Genomic DNA, 13,915 nt, shown 5'->3' on the forward strand with positions numbered 1-13,915 from the left:
TGTTGTATTTATAATTTTACTTTCAGCCAGGTTCCTTTGGCATTTCATATTTGTATATGGCACCCTCTAGTGCCCAGAAACTCTACTCTCTGGAGCTTCTCAGCCCCTGAAGCAATGTCGGGGCTCACAGGAGAGTCATATTGGTGCCTGGGGGGAGGAAAGAGCTGTTTCCTGCTTCCCGGCTGCCATGCCTGCCTCCACTGCCAGAACCAGTGGGCCGAGCTCACAGGTATAAGCTTCTATGCTTTGCATTTGTAGTTGCTGTAGACAGGTCTTTCTTCTGGCTGACCTAATGCCAGGGTAAGGTTTTCCAGTTTGCTAGACAGGTGGGCCTGGCCAGGAGGAAGGTGCAGTAGGCTGCGTATCTCGGAGGGGGTCCTTGGAGCTGTGTAGCCAGTTAGGGAGCTGTAGCGCCTGAAGATAGTGAAAGTTTCCAACCTGCTGGGCAGAATGCTCCTGGACAATTTTGTCTACCTGTCCTTTCTTCTGAGCAGTAAGCTCTGTGCAATCCTTGCCCCTTTAGCAGCCCTCTTGCTGTTTGGAAGTCTCTCAGACTGCCCACCTTTCTTTTGTTCCAGAGCAGCCGGATATGGATCCCTGCTTTCCACATATGGCCGGAATCTCAGTCTTTCCAGGAATTCTGCCTGTCTTAGCTTTCCAACCTCCTAATCACAAGAATACCATGCAAGCACCATGAAATGTAGGTTTGTGCTCCCAAGAGCAGATCTCTAGAGTTTGGGTATTCAGCAGTCCCATGCCTCCACTGTCTCCCCGCTCTGTTTCTCTTCCTCCCGCCCATGAGCTGGGGTTGGGGAAGGGCTTGGGTCCCGCTGGGCCATGTCTTTGGTACATTACCCTGTTCCATGGTGTTTATCCTTTTCTCCCGGTGTATTTAGTTTGGCGCAGCCCTCTTTCCTGTTGCTCATTCAGGATTAGTTGTAGTAATTATATTTTTATATTATATATGGTTTTAAGAGGAAGCCTCTGTTTCACCTCTCACTTCGCCATCTTTAATACTGTCTGTTGTGATTTATACTAAGAAATTTGTTTTCGGTCTTCTGTTTCCAGCACAGAGCTCCTAAAACCCTGGGAAGGCCCTAGATGCTGAGAGCTATAAAGATATCTTTTGCTTTGTTCTTATTTTATTTTTAGCAGCAGAACCCTTTTTAGAAATTTATATTTAGAAACCGAATATATAAAACTGATAAAATTGTAATGCCTGTGGTTGAAGTAAGTAATAGACAGCTTATGCATCTTTGTAACCAGTACCATCATCAAGACTTGTAATTTTGCTTGATTCTTCTCTTTTGCTTTACTCCCACATCCAAGGTAGGTTGGCCGTATATCTAGATTGTCGCAAATCCAGTCATCACCACTGTCACCTCTACCCCAACCCATCAGTATCTCTTGCTTGCATTTGCATCCTATCTGTTCTCTCTGCTTTCACTCTCACACCCCACTGTTTATTCTCCACACAGCCCAAAGGGGCTCCTCATAGAGTAAAACAAGTTATATTACTCACTTGCTTAAAACACCCAATGGATTTTCATTGCAACTGGAAAAAAAATTCCAAAGTTCTTACTATGCCCAAGGGTATTTATATCATTTGACCTATCTGCCTTCCTCTCTCACTTCATCTTCCAGTTTTCTGCCTGTGATATATCCCACCGAGCTGTCATTTCTTTAGGTACCTTTCCCATACTTTATATTTATTGGACATTCTCTCTACCTATTAACCCTTTCACCCTAGACTTTTTTAGGTTGACCTCATCATCCTTTAGATCTTAGTTCAGATATCCCTTCCTTAAACAGATTGTCCCTGATGACCCAAGTCTCTCTCCTATTGGTCTATATCATTTGCTTCATAGCATTGTCACTTTCTGAAATTAACCTTTTTTTGTTTACATATTTATTGTGTGTCTCTACTACAGTTTAAACTTTAGGATAGGGCTTTTGTCTTTCTTGTTTACCACTGTATTACCAGTTCTGATAACAGTGCTTAGAATAGTTATTTAGATGTTTAATAAAATAAGAGCTCCTGAAATACAGTTTAAAAAAACTGAATGAGCCACCAACACTGGATGCTCAACATTTCCTGGCTGTGTTCACTATACCTGGCATATTATAAGCATTCAATAAATATTTGTTTGAAGAATGAATGAATGGAATATCTTAAATTCTATCTTTGTGAAATCTACCTTTTATTTATTGTGAATATTGGTTAAGAGAAAGACAGAACCATGATTCTAGTCCATTCTTATTCACACATGCAGGCTTAAATTCCTAACTGAAGTTCTGACCCCATTTTGAGCAGTTCTCTTTGCCTTTAAATTAATACAGATCACTTAACATGTCAATTAAGGCCATTGACATTGTAGCCTCCATTGCCTTTACAGTCTTACTTCCCCTCATCCCTAAATAAGTCCTTTCACTTTCTTACTATATGCTTGTACTTATTTTGTTCCTCCCTGAAGCTTTCACTTTTTCTCTGCCAGTAAGATTTTCCATTCCTATGCCTATTCTTGTTGTAAATATGTCTTCAATATTCTCCAAATGAAATGCAAAATGTACTACCTACTCTGAATCATGATGGTTTATTTTAATCTTTTATGATGCTTAATGTGTGCTTTGTAGCCCTCTAAAGATTACTGTATTTCACCTATGTTTGTTTGCTTTTTACCACCTTACAAAACACCTTGTGTGTCTCAAACATCACAAGCATTTGGTCAGAATTATTTGGAGATGTCCATTGAATAAGCCTATTTAATAATAGAAAATGAATCAATATGTTTTCCAGCTGTCAGTGGTACCCAAAGTTATATGACTGTAAAACTATATTTGTTATCATTGTTTATAATCTTTTGAAGATAAACATGTGGATTGTGTAGTTATTCTGTAAATCAAAGACTGTGACTGTATATCAGAATCACCTATTGAGATTCTTAAAAGCAGAGATAACCAGGTACCACCCTCTACTGACATTCTGAATGAATGAGGTTCCTATAGACTATGCATATATAGTTGCAAAAACTCAATTTCATACACAGAAAGCATAGAGAACTACTACTGGTATGATAGGAAATTATATTCTAACATAGAATTTAGAATTTTGATCTACCTTAAGTTGTGTATAATTTTGAGTTTAATTGTGTAAAAGTTATGTACAGATGAACTGTTTTAAGTCTGAAGAGCCTCTTTTTTTTAATGTTTGATAACTCTGTACATGGATTATTAATATCCAATGCTTTTAGAGTTTCTTTGTAGGCTCCTATCTTTTGAATAGATTTAATCATTACACTGCCACTAAAGATTGAAAGGAAAAAAAATTAAAATAAAACTATTCCCATTTTTGCTACTTAGTAACAGTAGTAAAAGCAGGAGTGATCTTAAAAATTCAAAACTTTGCCTAAAATTATGTTTGGGGATTTACTAAAGTTTTTAAGCATAAATGATTGACTTTATTATACTGGGTAACTACAGAAGTACTGATTAAAGGACCTAATACATGTGTGCATCTTTCTTTTTTTTTAAATATACAAATTTAGACTATCAAATCAGTAAAAACTTGGGTTTTATTTCTCAGAGTCTTACGATTTTCATTGTGTAAATGAAATACTATAAACATTTCTAGGATTCTCTTGATATGAGACTGCAAAGAAACAAAAACTTATCTTAAAGTAGACTCATTATATTTGATGTTAAATCTCAAAAAAAGTATTGATAATGAAAGCATTTTAATTTTTGTCCAAGTTAATGCTATTACTTTAGTACTGTTATGTTATACTTGGTCATACTTTGCTTAACAGAGGAAAGCTTTGGTTTTTAAATATTAATTCAAATGTATTCACTATTACAAGTAATGAAAATTACATTGAAGAAAAATCACAGAAATTTTGAATTGTTCGAAAAGAAAGCATACCTGAAAATAAAATGTGCTTTTAAAAATATTCCTTTGGAGCAAAAATAAAATATATGGGAAGTTATAACATCAATATTATTAGTATTTAACTAGTTATTCTTGTTTCTTTAATCAGATTTTTTTAAGTAAAATGATTTTTGAACTTTATAATATTATGTACACAGCATATATCTATGCTTGTAGATATATGTTATATCTAAATCATTTGCATATAAAATAGTATAAACATAGTATTAAAGTTCCTTCATAAAATTAAATTAGTATTATTTTTGTTGGTTCCTTTAAAGATTTCACAAATTTGAATATTTTAAAGAACTCAACACTCCACAAAGGTACATAAGGCTTTTATTTAAGGGCAAAGGATATTAGGCAGTAAGAAAAAGCACACAGGCAAGCATAGGGGTTCCAAGTGACCTCTAGGCACAAGTGCCCCAGGGTCTTTATTCATACAAAGACATGCTTTGACTCCATATGGACTGCTAACATGTGTGCAATGAATCTTGGCTTCAGGAAAGCTCAAGATAGAAGTTCCCACTTTTTGCCCCTCTGGTAATATATTCAGCCCAGCTGTCTAACCAGATATACCAGGTGAAAACCATCAGTAAACAAATCCTGCTTGGAGGTTACTAGAAGAGATTCAGACTTTTAAGTGGCACATCATAAATTCCACTTTCCATTTTTGTCCAAGAGTATAGGCCACGCCCAAGCTTTCTCAATCTGTCTGTAAATTAATACTGTACCACACAGTTCCTGACAACTTAAAGTCTAAAGAAGGGAAAGATTATGATGGTAGTTTACATTTGTGTAAACTACAATGAAATTTATAGAGGACTTTAATATGCATTAATTTATTTGAACTTTGTGATAATTCTGTAAGCTATGAGGGAAAGTTGTTTATATCTCCATTTTACAGCTGCAATTTTGAGACACAGAGAAGTGTCTGCGTTCACTTGGCTTTTGAACCAATCGGCCTAGTTCACCTGGCTTTTGTGGTGATGAGACAGGGATGGTGAGTGTAGTCAGAGTAGGGTGAGGGTCTCCGGGAAAAGCAGGGTGGAATATTTACAGTCAGAGCAATGTAACAATGGGCAAAGAAGTCCCTATTGAAAGCCTGTGCTAAGCATTATGCAAAGTCAAGGTAACACTAACTCTCTATGGTAAAGATATAGACATCTTCAGTGAGATCAGTTAAAGGTCAAAAGGCCAGAAGCAACTTGGCCTGGGAAGTTTGAGTGTTCTGCAAGGGTATCAGCATAACCAGTGACTCTGCTGTCAGCCCTAGCAATCAGACCATGACCCAGCCCACCTTGAGGACAGGGCAGGTGATGCAAGTACACATCCCTAAGTTTTTTTCATGTTCTCTAAATATCCTCAACTGCCTATAAAACCCCCTAGTCAACGCACCACTATGGACTCTCTTGTCCCCGTCCTGGCGTGAGCCAAGAGCTCTTCCCTCTCACTTTATTTCTAAATAAAAGCATGTACCTTGCTCTCCTACCTTGAGTGTTTGTGAAGCTCATTCTTCGGCTTTGTGAACAAGAACCCCGGCATCAGTGATAGAACCAGATCTAGAAGACAGAGCTTACAAGTTTTATTTTAGAATATTTTTCAGTATTTCATGCCAGAAATGGATATATAAAATTATTTACATCCTTTCTGTCTTGTGAAACAGTGTGGAAAAAATAAGTATATATAAAACTACTGCTTATTTTTCCTCTGAAACATAGTTTTTGTGTTTTAAGGATTTAAATAATTTAAATGCTTTTAGAATATTTTCCCTTTTAATGACTTACAAAAACAGCTCTTAAGACCAGTGCCTGAACTTTTTTTTTCTTTTACTTACGTAGGAGAGAGATTCTGTTTCAAATGAGGTAATATATATTTGGAAGAAATGTTCACAAAATTATTATCCTAGGACTTCCACACATGACTATCAAATTGTATATGCAAGACCTAAGTAAAATATCAAGATAATAGTTGTGTCTATGACTATCTCTCTCCTTTACTTTTTTTTTTTAGGAGAGCAAGGTAAAGTCTTTTATTTAGAGATAAAGTAAAAGGACAGAGCTCCCAGCTCGCACCCGGAGGGAACAAGAGAGCCCATAGTGGTGTGTTGGCTAGGGGGTTTTATAGGCAGTTGAGGATTTTTCAAGAACATGAAAAAAACCTTAGGAGTGTGGACTTGCATCACCTGCCCTGTCCTCAAGGTGGGCTGGGTCATGGTCTGATTGCTAGGGCTGACAGCAGAGTCACTGGTTATGCTTATACCCTTGCAGAACACTCAAACATTCCAGGCCAACTTGCTTCTGGCCTTTTGACCTTTAACTGATCTCACTGAAGATGTCTATATTCTTAGGTATCTTTCCCTAGAGAGTTAGTGTTACCTTGACTTTGCATAATGCTTAGCACAGGCTTTCAATAGGGACTTATTTGCCCATTGTTACATTGCTCTAACTGTAAATATTACGCCCTGCTTTTCCCGGAGGCCATCACCCTACTCTGACAACACCCACCATCCCTGTCTCATTCCGTCCTCTACAGATGGAGACCCTAGCTGCTGCTAGGGACAAGGGGCAATGACCGCTCTGGCTGCTTCATGCTGAGAAGGGACACAGTAAAGGGTGCGGTTAGGTCTCCATCAGTGTTCAGTTGAGAGGGCCTTGGAAAATGGGCACTTCTATTCCTGGTTTCATTTCTATTACTATTTGCAGTTTTGTGGCTTCTAGGCAAGATAGAACAAATTATGTTATTAGGTTAAGTAGCAACATCTGGAGTTGGATTTTCCATTTTGGAAGGACAAAATTAATGAGATTAAGAATGCATTATTGAATATGAGAACTAGAAGTAGTAAAACTTTAATTGAAATGATAGGAGAAAACTAAAGCATTTGGAAAATCATAGCCAAATATTTTGAAGAAGCTAGAATTCTGGATCTAGTTTATGTCCCAATGACTAGTATTAGGATTTAGTATGGATAAGGCTGCATTATTGAAACAGTACTTTTGTCTAAAATCACCCTCATTTGTATTAGAAGTAACCAGGTTAAGAAAATAATTAACACTTGGCTTTATTATTTGCTTAAGTGCAGCCAGAAGAGCAATTGATTACATAGGCTCTTTTAAATATGCTTTGCTGGAACTTTTTATAAGGAATTTCAGATTGAACTTTTAAAGGCCTTCTGAGGTCAGACAGCCAAGCCAGACTTGCCATCAGGTTTTTCCTGCAGTACCTATAGATTTGGGTGAACCTCTCTTCTCGAGGTCCCCAAGACATCCTTAGGTTCCTGCACCTGCCAGGAAGTGACCTTCCTTACTCACCTGGTAAGGCTGCTGGGAACTCTGTAAGCAAGGTACCGGGCCAATTCTTCCAAGGGGCTTTGTTAGCTCTATAAAGTCAACCTTAGTTCCTTAAAGCTGTTCATATCTGAGTGTATACACGTGTCTCTCAGGTATGACATTCCAGTCAAAGCCTTGGTAATATAACCTGTGTTTTTAATTGGTCCTCTTACAAGGAAATCAGGTTCTTATTGAACTTATGCAAATAAACATACTGCCATGAAATATAAAAATAGTCTCTGAGAGTTTTTAAATTCCAGAGGAATCAGGGAGAGAAAGATAAATGTTTCAATTCTTCTTATAAGGATAGTCATTTATTAAACTGTTGTCAGCTTAAGAGAAAAAGCTTAAAACACTTTATCAGCAACATTTGAAACAAAAAGCCACAAAATCATCTTCCTTAGTTTACTTAATCCTATGTAACCAATATCTGTTCAGCTGAAATCTAGTTCTTTACTAGTTTAGGAGTAATAAAACCGTGACTATAGATGACAAAAGACTTACAAATAACAATGATTAAAGATCGGATGAGAGCTTACTTTAAGACAGTTAACATAAGGAAATTTGAATATTTCTGTAACACAAAACATTCAGTAACAAAGTTTAGCATCATTCTCTTTTATAGTGCTTTTCAGGTAAATATATATCAGATAAATAAGCCAAATTAACCAATTATTTTCCCTGATGAGGAGAAAAAAATCTTCTGACATGTTCCAGGGGCCCTCTGGAAAATATCAGAGTTAACTAGAGGTAAAAGTACCTTTTTGAATTTGATTTTGGGAAGTTGTCAGAAGAAAGTTTCTTTGGCACTTGCTTAAATAGGATTATAGGTTGCCATGAAGCAATACTTATCCATTTAACCAAAGTGACAACAAAATACCTCAAAGGCAAATAAAGAAGGTTACACAGTTGTTAGCAAAGTTTAGCTTTTAGTCCTTTTAATATTAAGATCTCATTTTCTTAAATACTCCGACAACTCATTGAGACTTTAAGCATGAGAAACTGCTTTGATAAAACAATTAGAGAACCCTTTTGCAATCTTTCAATATTAGGAGCAGACTAACAGTTAAGAAAACTTTGTCTTTTTAACTGAAAACAAAATTCTAATTTTGCTGTATACTTGATACTGAGACTCATTTGCTTTAATTTTATATAGCATGACCATATTAAATTCTTCCAAAAACTTTCTACAACCTTCTTTTTACATTTAGAGTTCTCCCTCTAAATAAACAGCTGTACTTTAGAACTAAGTTACTTTCTTTTATCAAAAGACACATTCTTTAGCATGCAGAAATGTTTTCCTTATTACTTTAAGTAGTTTTAATTAGAACTTAAAACCATTCGGTGCCTTAATTTTTAGTGAACACTGAGAAGCAGGCTATTGTAAACTGTTACACTAGCATTCTTTAGATTGACAAATTTATGTATATTTTATACTTTCTGTAACCTTGAGCTTTACAGCACAATTTCTCACTAAGCACAAAGTATATCTTCTTAACTTAGCAAAACTTTAAAGTTTTAGGTTACCACAAAGATTCTCAGGCTGTAGGTAGGTATATATACTGTAACACACAATTATTAAGGTGTTCACTTGCCACACTTACTTAGTTCATTCATTCCTAACAACTATGCTAGATTACTTACAAAAACTTTACTGAATATCAGACAAAGTCAAGCCTCTAAGCATTTTATTCTTGAAAGATTTAGCAGAAAACATCAACTTAAATGACTTTAGGTAAACTTAGGCAGCTGGTAACCATAAGGACATGTCCATTTCAGTTCAACTTAAATTAGCATTAATGCTTAATATTTTCTATTAGAATTTTCTGGCAGTTTTAGAATGCCCAATTTTCACAAGCACCTGTCTTTAAATCAATTTTATTAATACCATCCGGAGGTAGAAAAATCTTTCATTTACACACTTAGACACACAAACATACAGATTGAGACATAATGACTACAGTTAGCAATCCTGTTCATAAAAGAACATACACACAGACAGATAAACTGATAATAAAGATTTGAGTTACTGATATCCAATTGCCTTCTTTGGTTTTAGCTTATTTGATTAAAAGTATTGCAGTTTTCAAGAATACACTCCTAGAGCAAGCAATTTATATAACTGGGTTAAGGTTTAGATGGCCCCAGACTAACAGGGCAGATGAAGGCTCTGAACTGATAGGGACTATATGTCCAGGGGGCTGGAAATGAAATGCAAGTACAATTCTAGCACCAGTCATTTAAAGCCAGGCTGTATTGTAAAAGATAAATTTCTTCTGTTTCAGGGAGTCTAGTTTAAAAACCTCCCAATTTTTGAAGATAATGTTGAATCCAATAAGTAGAATAGATTTTCACCAAAAAAATTTAGAAAACTAGTCCCATATTGTAGTAGTTTACAGGACTTTTGACTATTTTCTTTCCTTGCATTAAAATAAGTTTAGCTGCATAACCTTATAATATTGTATACTTCTCTCAGGGACCAAGCCTCTCCATTAGAGAGTTTTATTGAGGCCAGGCCTGTGTGCAGAAGATAAGACACTTTTTCAGGGTCTGGGGATCAAATTTGCTCCCAGTTCTTTAGAATGCAAGCTAGAGGCATGTCTGGCTTTAAACTTGAAGAGGAAGCTCCCACCTGGAAGAGAGAAACACAGGTGTGCGACACCTGGTCGGCCTTTCTCTTGAGGGCGTCCCCTCGCCTTGGAGCCTGGGTGACAGTGGCCAATCACCTCCTCTGCCAGGCCTACTAGATTTAACCATTCCTTAGCAGCATGGCCTGTACCTTGCCTTAATTCTCCTCTTGCCTTCCCACTAAGCCGGAGTTGCTTCAGAGCTCTGGATCTAGTGGGGACCTCACCAGTATGCTATTACTTTATGCCTTCCGGGAGTCCTGATCCAGACCCTAGTTTCTCTGCACAGGCTTTAGCATAGTCCACTCGGGCTGCAGATAAGGAAGTGCCATAGCCCTAGGAAGACTGCCTCCAAGGAAGAGAGATCAATAGAATAGAGCCATGGCTAGAATTTAAACGGGGCCATTTACATGTACAGTTATGGAGGTGGGGGTGTCTATACTCAAACACCAGTTTCTGCCACTGCCTGAGAATTATTTAGCCAGTCACCCACTATAACAAATCTGATCTCTGAGACAAGAGGTCGGGGGTCATCTGCGACTCTCGCATAGGCAGCAGCCTAGCCAGATGTTCACTCAGTGCCATGGGATCAATCGGCCAGAGCCGAGATCCAAGGACCACTGTCTACTAGACAGGTCAGCCCTCGGAGTCCGCAGATTAGGATAGGAAAGTAGGAAGTTGGCTCAGCCACTCCCCGATATTCCCATACATCTGGAGGCAGGGGATCAAGGAGCGGCAGACACCGGGAAACGTTTCACCCGAGACTTAAGACTGGTAGCCAACGTTAATCGTCTTTTAAGTGGCTAACAGGTGCCCAGACACATTTTTATGAGATAAAAAGAACAGCATTTAGTTAGGAATAAGAGCAAAGCTTGGATCTCCTACCTTGCAGTGGTGAGCATCGGGTTCCATGAAATAGATGAAGTTAGGAGAGAGTTAGCAACTCCCCTCCCTCAGAGGCCAGGGTGGGCTGAAGAAGCAGGCTGGAAGTCAAGAGACAGAGAAAGAGACTCCTCATGGATACCCAGCTGGGCTATCGGGGTCTGATTCCAGACACGTGGACCTTTGAGAAGCCGCTGATGTGTAGCCTCAGCCTAGACTCTCGCAGATGCCCACGGCTTTCCTCAGTCCCTCGTATCCGAGGAGATGCCTCTGAAAGGGAATCCTGGCCTCCACTCAGCTGACATTCCCGGCTCCCAAGGGAGACAAAGGATCCACTGAGAGAGACGCAGGGGAACCTGTCGCTTGAGACTTTGAGATCAGCAGCCGGGCTAGTCCCATTTAAGTGGCTGACAAGTGCCCGATATTGTGTGCCACAGATGGCTTCCTTCTATAAGGACAGCAGAAGAAAAGGCAGGCTTGGATGCCAATACTCACCTCCGAAGTTATCCCGGATGAGCCCCCAAAGATGATGCCGGGGTTCTTGTTCACGAAGCCGAAGAATGAGCTTCACAAACACTCAAGGTAGGAGAGCAAGGTACAGGCTTTTATTTAGAGATAAAATAAAAGGACAGAGCTCCCAGCTCACACCAGGAGGGGACAAGAGAGCCCCTCTCCTTTCCTTTTGTGCTCTTTTTCATTTCATTTATAATATATTTACTTGTCAACTGTATGCCAGGTACTGTGTTATCTCCTGAGGGTTTAAAAATTAATGAAATGTGATCTTTGCCTTTACTAATCTTACATTCCATATTTTTTATAAACTCATAATCTATGAGGGAGTATCTGTTTAATAATATACAAAGTATTATGTATTATGTATTATGAGAGCTGATATTATAGGGTTGTCTGCCTAGAAGTTAGTGAAGAGTTTAGGAAAGGAAACTTTTGAGCTGAGTCTTACAGACTGTTGAGGAATCTTTAGCAGAAAAAGAGGAGGAAAGCTAGCCCAGTCAAATGTGAAAAAATAGACAGGGATATACTTAGGAAACTGAGTTAGTGGTCTTTCATAGCTGGAGTGTAAATTATATGAGGGGAATTGGAAAGACATGAGACCTTGAGGCCACTTAATGACTAGCCTTATATGCCATGCAGAAGAGTGTTGATTGTGTGCCCAAAAATGGCAGAATGCATAAATGGCTATTAAGCAAAGATTTTTATCACTAAATAATTTTTTTTGCAATAAGGATGCATTACAGAGGGTGAATTAAAGAGGATACCAGCAATGAAGATACCAATTTGGAATCTATTGGAACAGTCCTGAGAAGTAATGATGGGGGCCAAAGCTTGGGCCATAGAAGTGGAAATGGAATATACAATTGAATCATTAGTGTATTTAGAAGTAGAATCATTAGGCAAATGAGATAGAAGTGAGAAAACCATCTATTATAGATTTCTGGTGTTGGCAGATTATCTAATCCACCTCTCTGCTGTTGGACATGAAACTGCTGAGACTGTCTTATAGTCAACAAAATTCATTAGGTTACATTACTAGTTTAGTGAGAAAACTGAGTTCCTGAATTTAGGGCTCTCTAAATTGCACTTTATTCCTACTGTATCTCTACCAGATAATTTTTTTCTTAATCATCCTATGACCTTATATTTGTTTATATTTTACAGTGTACTTTAATGTATATTATCATCTATTTTGATTTGTTCAGCAACACCATAACACAAATAGAACAAGCATTATTATCCCCTTTCTGAAGGAAGAAAAACCAAGTCAGTGTGGGTAATTCTCTTATTCAGAGTTTATTCAGTTTTATCATTACTATTTAAACGTCTTAACATTTTTCCTTTTAAAATATATAGAATTGTATAGCTAGTAACTTCATTTATTGATTCCTATAATAAATGGACTCCTGAAATTATCTCTAAGCTTAAAGTAGATTTTGAGTGCATTTTTGTAAGGTGGTTTTTTGGGGTCTTGTTTTTTTTTTTTTTTGTTCATTTGGTGAATCATTTTGCAAGTTGAAAAAAATCTATTATGTCTGATGAATTCAGGTATTTATAAATCAGATTATTTAAAGGAAAGCATTTTCTTAAATCCTTAATCATAAAACATTATTGGGACCATTTTTTGATAGTATATCATAAAAGACTCTCTTTAAATACCAGTTTCATTACTTATTTGTAAATCCTTGAGCAAGTTGTAAACCTCTATCAACCTCACTCTCCTGACTTCAGTTTGATACAGTAGTAGTAACTTAATTCATAGTTACTGTACTAAGTGAAATGATGTCTGCAAAGCATTGAGGACAGTTCCTGGTACCTAGTAAGTACCTGATAATTTTAGCTACTATTAGATTTGCATTTACCATTTATATTATGCTAATAAGCATTATGATTATAAATACTGTTAAAGAGTCAAAAGTAAAATGAGTTAATATGTATTATGAATTTTGCATCAAATAATTTCTTTAAATTCAACAGCACTAATACTATTTATATTTATAATACATACATAAAATATAAAAAATAAGCATAGTTCCTAAAGGAGCGTCCTTCCTAAAAATATATGTTTTTTACATAATCCAAGTGTTCTGTACTCAATGCTTAATTGATATGATATTAAAAATCATTTTTTCTGTTTTAGAAAATCTTTTCTATGGGTAGTCAAGAAGATATTGGAACTTATTTGATATTATTAGAACATTCAGAAACTTTTGTTTCTTTGTCCTTTTCAACTACAATTTCTGAAGAAAGTAAATATATTGAGACAAATGCTTTCATTTCATTATGTTAAGTGGTTTCATATAATACATACTTCTGGTGTTTAAGGGATGACCAGGCTTTTGAAGGTTGGTTCAGCTTCATAGAAAAGTCAATCAGCCATTCTTCTGTAACTCTATTAATTCAGAAATAGATATAATCATATTCTACTTAGTAAACTGGCATTCTTGTTAGGTAATTTATCAAGGTGATAAAGTTATTTTTCATGAAATATGTTGAATTATTTGAGTATAAAATATCATTTATCCAAATGAAGTATTAATGACTCCCACTTTGCAGCCCACCCCCTAGTCAGGTATACTTTTTCCTCTTCACTCTCTTCTATGTGCATTTTATTAATAATATAGGAATATTACAGTTAT

General features: G+C 36.9%; 1 protein-coding gene across 11 annotated transcripts in view; it reads left to right on the forward strand.

Annotated features, from left to right (window-relative positions):
- Nucleotides 1–13,915, forward strand: part of SCLT1 (sodium channel and clathrin linker 1) — a 213,252-nt gene that overhangs the window by 86,885 nt on the left and 112,452 nt on the right. The window lies entirely within an intron of this gene.

The sequence above is a fragment of the Manis javanica genome, chromosome 5, assembly GCF_040802235.1.
Source record: "Manis javanica isolate MJ-LG chromosome 5, MJ_LKY, whole genome shotgun sequence".
NCBI classification, from domain to species: domain Eukaryota; kingdom Metazoa; phylum Chordata; class Mammalia; order Pholidota; family Manidae; genus Manis; species Manis javanica.